Source organism: Hemiscyllium ocellatum, assembly GCF_020745735.1.
Source record: "Hemiscyllium ocellatum isolate sHemOce1 chromosome 27 unlocalized genomic scaffold, sHemOce1.pat.X.cur. SUPER_27_unloc_26, whole genome shotgun sequence".
NCBI lineage: Eukaryota > Metazoa > Chordata > Chondrichthyes > Orectolobiformes > Hemiscylliidae > Hemiscyllium > Hemiscyllium ocellatum.
In genome coordinates this window covers 446,330-452,031 of record NW_026867494.1, presented here as the reverse complement: position 1 = coordinate 452,031, position 5,702 = coordinate 446,330, and the positions used below count along the sequence as shown (strand labels likewise).

Here is a 5,702-nt window from a genome sequence, read left to right as displayed (position 1 = left end):
TGTAGTAATACCAGAATTGTAAGTATTTTTAAAAGTCGTGTTCAGAGGTTACAAAGCTGTAGGAATACTGAAAGGGTTCAGAAAAGATTTACAAGGACGCTGCCGGGGTTGGAGAGTTTGAGGGCAAGGAAAAGGCTGGACAGACACGAGCTATTTTCCCTGGAGCTTTGGAGGCTGAGGGATGACTTTATAGAACTTCATAAAATCATGAGGAGCATGGATAGGGTAAATATGAAAGGTCCTTTACCTGGGGTGGGGGGAGTCAAAAACTAGAGTGCATAGGTCTAACTGAACATGTGGCTGCAAGGATGGTGTAGGAGGGAGGGTTTCAGGTTCTTGGATAATTGGGGCTCATTTTCGAGTTTTTTTTATAGGCTTCCGCAGAGTTCCAGGGAGGTGGAAGGGAGGATAAGCAAAATTATTCTGGGTAGAAGTGAATGGAACAGGGTGGCCATTATGGGGGATTTTAACTTTCCCAACTTTGACTGGAAATGCTATAACTCTAGTACGTTGAACGGGTCTGTTTTTGTCCAATGTGTACAGGAGGGTTTCCTGACACAGTATGTCGAAGGACCGACAAGAGGCCACATTGGGTCTGGTGCTTGGTAATGAACCAGGCCAGGTGTTTGATATAGTGGTAGGTGAGCAATTTGTAGAGAGTGACCATAATTCAGTTACGTTTACTTTAGCGATGAAAAGGTTTATGTACATGCCACAGGTCAAGAGTTGTCGGTGGGGCAAGGGCAATTATAATGCGATTAGGCAGGAATTAGGATGCATAGAATGGAGTAGCAAAATGCAGGGCGTGCAGACAATGGGAATGTGGAGCTGGTTTAAGGAACAGATATTGCATGTCCTTGATAGGTATGTCCCTGTCAGGCAGGGAGTCAGTGATATGGTAAGGGAACCGTGGTTTACAACAGAAATTGCATCTCTTCTTACAAAGAAGAAGGAGGCTTTTGTGTTGATGAGGCAAGATGGTTCAGATGAGGCGATGGAGAGTTACAGATCAGCTCGGAAGGATTTAAAGAGACAAATTCTGGATTAGTGGTGCTGGAAAAGCACAGCAGTTCAGGCAGCATCTGAGGAGCAGTAAAATCGACGTTTTGGCACCTGGATACACCGTGCTGGCCTATTACCTACCCTCGATCTCTTCATTTCCAACTGCCACCAGGACATTAACCACCTCAACCTGTCTACTCCCTCCCCACTCCAACCTTTCATCCTCACAACGCACAGCCCTCCACTCCCCCTGCTCCAATCCCAACCTCACCATCAAACCAGCAGATAAAGGGGGTGCAGTGGTAGTCTGGTGCACTGACCTCTACACCGCTGAAGACAGAGGCCAACTCGAGGACACCTCCTCCTACTGCCCCCTAGACTATGACCCCACCCCCCATCACCAAACCATCATCGGCCAGACCATACAGAACCTCATCACCTCAGGAGATCTCCCACCCACAGCTTCCAACCTCATAGCCCAGGAACCCTGCACTGCCCAGTTCTACCTCCTTTCCAAGATCCACAAGCCTGACCAGCCTGGCTGCCCCATTGTCTCAGCATGCTCCTGCCCCACTGAACTCATCTATACCTACTTCGACACTGTCCTATCCCCCCAGCCCAGGAACACTCCACATATGTTCGAGTCACCACCCATACCCTCCACTTCCTCCAAGACTTCAGTTTCCCCGGCCCCCAACGCCTCATGTTCACCATGGGTATCCAGTCCATCGATACCTCCATCCCCCATGACCAGGGCCTCCAAGCCCTCCGTTTCTTCCTATCCCGACGTCCCCAACAGTACCCTTCCACCGACACTCTCATTCATTTGGCTGAACTGGTCCTCACACTTACCAATTTCTCCTTCGAATCCTCCCACTTCCTCCAGACCAAAGGGGTAGCCATGGGTACCCGTATGGGCCCCAGCTATGCCTGTCTCTTTGTTGGCTAGGTAGAACAGTCCATCTTCCGGAATTATACCGGCACCACTCCCCATGTCTTCCTCCGCTTCATTGATGACTGCATTGGCGCCACCTCGTGCTCTTGCGAGGAGATTGAGCAATTCATCAACTTTACCAACACGTTCCACTCTCTTAAATTTACCTGGACCACCTCTGACACCTCCCTCCCCTTCCTGGACCTCTCCATCTCCATTAATGTCGACTGACTTGACACCGACATTTTTTACAAACCCACCGACTCCCATAGCTACCTGGATTACACCACTTCCCACCTTACCTCCTGCAAAAATGCCATCTCGTATTCCCAATTCCTCCACCTCCACCGTATCTGCTTCCAGGAGGACCAGCTCCAACACAGAACACACCAGATGGCCTCCTTCTTTCAAGACCGCAATTTCCCTCCCAACGTGGTTAAAGATGCCCTCCAACGTGTCTGGTCCACATCCCGCACCTCCGCTCTCAGACCCCACCCCTCCAACGGAACAAGGATAGAACCCCCCCATGTGCACATCTTCCACCCTACCAAGCTTCACATAAACCAAGTTACTCGACGACATTTCCGCCACCTCCAAACGGACCCCACCACCAGAGATATATTTCCCTCCCCACCCCTTTCCGCCTTCCGCAAAGACCATTCCCTTCGTGACTACCTGGTCATGGTTACGCCGCTCAATAATCCACTCTCCTGTACTGGCATCTTCCCCTGCCACGGCAGGAATTGCAAACCCGGGGCCCACACCTCCTCCCTCTCCTCCATCCAAGGCCCTAGAGGAGCCTTCCACATTCATCAAAGTTTTACCTGCACATCCACCAATATCATTTATTGTATCTGTTGCTCCCGATGCGGGCCCCTGTACATTGGGGAGACTGGACGCCTCCTGGCAAAGCGCTTGAAGGAGCATCACTGGGACACCCGCACCAGTCAACCACACCGCCCTGTGACCCAACATTTCAACTCTCCCTCACACTCTGCCGAGGACATGGAGGTCCTGGGCCTCCTTCACCGTCGCTCCCTCACCCACCCAACGCCTGGAGGAAGAACGCCTCAACTTCCGCCTTGGAACACTTCAACCCTAGGGCATCAATTTGGACTTCAACAGTTTCCTCATTTCCCCTTCCCCCATCTCACCCCAGGTCCAAACTTCCATGACGTGTCCTACCTGCCTATCTTCCGTTTCACCTCTCTACTCCTTCGTCCTCCCTGACATATCATCTTCATCCCACCCTCATCCACCCTCTGTACTCCTTCATCCCCACCCCCACTCACCTATGGGGGTGCTCTATGCTCCTTTTTCCTCACCCCCACCCTCCTCTCATTTAGCTCGTATTCCTTCAGGCACTCTGCCTGTATTCCTGATGAAAGGCTTTTGCCCGAAACGTCCCGAGCCCTTACCTCTGATACAGGACACTGACTTCAGTATGTGTCATTACTGAGAGTGCTGATGTTCCCTTGTGTAATATCAACAACTTATCAGCTTCTGACACCGCTTGCTCCTTTGTTGCCTCTAAACACAATATGCCAATGTGTTCAGGGGAGGCGATGGCCGACTTTATTGTCAGCAGACTATTCACATAGGTAATGTTCTGGGGACCTGGGTTCAAAACCTGCCACGGCAGATGCTGGAATCTGAATTCAATATAAATCTGGTATTAAGAGTCTAATGATGAAACCGTTGTGGTTTGTTGTAAAAGCTTATCTGGTTTCCTGCTGTCCGAACCTGGTCTGATCTACTTATGATTTCAGATCCACTGTCAGCTGGTTGAATCTTCACTGCCCTTTCAGTCGATTCTTAAAGCTCATCTTTTTTAACTATGATATTGCCAGAATGATGTATAGACGGCATAGGCTGGGACTTTCTTTCACTGGAGTGTAGAAGGTTGAGGGTGGAGATTATGGAGGTTTATGAAGTCATGAGGGACAAAGATAAGGTGAATAACCAGTGTCTTTTCCTTAAGGGAAGGGAAGTTCAAAACTTGGGAGTATATTTCTAAGATGAGAGGGAGAAGATTTAAAAAGGACTACCCATGTAGTGCCTGGGGTCCCTCTCCTGCGCGCCTTTACAGGGAAAAAAATCCTACCCAGGTAAGCTTGCGCTACACCAGCTTCTGGGTCCGCTCCGCGCTTTTTTCCCTATAAAGGCGCGCAGGAGAGTCGCGGAGATGTGACTTGACTCTCTAGTCTCCCCAATGTTCTCGAGATCGGTGGAAGTCTTCTTACTGCCGTAGCCCGGGTACGATTCCCGGGCAGAGAGGAAATTTTCAGCAGAGCTACAGGAATGAATCTACGTCTCCCTGGTGGTCTAGTGGTTAGGATTTGGCGCTCTCACCCCCGCGACCCGGGTTCGATTCCCGATCAGGGAAGCAATTTTCAGCGGGTCGACGGGCTATCCAATCGTCTTAAATGCGCTGTACGGTTGTTTATTGATCTTCGTCGTTCTTGGGTGCTGCAGAGTGAAGCAGCTCGTTGAAATAGCATCCTGATGCGGATTTGTTGGGATGATTGTTTCTGCAGCTATAAACGAGTGAACAATCCTCACTCTCTCGGCGGAGCAGGACAGGGCTGTTTGGCAGTGCCTGTTTGTAGACGCGGTTACGTTTGTTTAACAGTTTAAATTTAATTTTTTGTATCTATTGCTCCCGATGCGATCTCTATAACATTCTCAAGATAGCTTTTAACAATAGGTGTCATCTCAATCAGATAATGCATTGAAGGTGTTAAGCTAAAGTCTGTCTGTGTCGCAATGTTAGGTCAGACGGATTCTATTTCTATCGTGGTATTACAGAATCTTACATGTATGTGTTTTTGTGCAAAATAAAATGCGATTCTGCAAGTACAAATTCAACCCACAAACTTGTGTGTGTGTGTGCGCACAGGAGAAACCGAGTGATTATATGTGTGTGAGAGAGTATAATGCAGTTTAAGTCTGTGAGAGGGTGTATGTGAGAGAGAGAGAGAGCATTTGAGAGAGTGCATGTGTATGAGAGAGTCTGTGTGATTGTGTTGGCTTGAAGGTGTGTGTGTGTGAGAGTGAGTGAGTGAGAGACAGAATGTATAGTGTAGTGGGGTCACCTGTAGTGTGACATGAACCCAACGTCCTGGTTGAGGCCATCTCCATGGGTATTGAACTTGGCTATCACACTTTCCTTTTTTGCCTATCCTGAAGTCTACCTTGAAGGATGGTCACCCGAAGATCCAAGGCTGAATGTCCTGGACTCCTGTAATGTTCCCCGACTGGGAGGGAACACGCCTGGCTGGTGATTGTTGTGCAGTGTCCATTCATCTGTTGCTGTAGCCTCTGCTTGGTCTCATCAATATACCAAGACTCAGGGCATCGTTGCCTGCAGCATATGAGATAAACAATGCTGGCTAAGTCACATGAGTACCTGCTACACTCATGGTGGGTGGTGTCCCCATGTGTAATGGTGGTAATCGTGTCAACACTCTGATACGTCTTTCATCATCTGCCGTGACAGTGTTGTATCGTGTTGTCCTGAAGGCCAGGTGGTTTTCTGCGAAGAACTATTTGTTTAAAGTTTGGTGGTTGTTTGAATGCGAGAAATGGAGGCGTGGGGAAGGTCTGGGCGAGCTGCTCATCCTCATCAATAATATGTTGCAGGCTGCGAAGAACGTGGCGTAGTGTTTCGGCTCCTGAGAAGTACTGGACAACAAAGGGTACCATTTTGGTTGCAGCTCGTGTCTGTCTCCTAAAATAAGTCATTACAGTTTCTTGCTGTGACACA

The 5,702-nt window shown here is 49.1% G+C and overlaps 1 non-coding gene across 1 annotated transcript; it reads left to right on the top strand.

Annotated features, from left to right (window-relative positions):
• The first annotated feature begins 4,250 nt into the window (after positions 1 to 4,250).
• Positions 4,251 to 4,322, top strand: trnae-cuc (transfer RNA glutamic acid (anticodon CUC)). Its single transcript has one exon. It is a non-coding gene; the product is annotated as a tRNA-Glu (tRNA).
• The last annotated feature ends 1,380 nt before the right edge of the window (positions 4,323 to 5,702 follow it).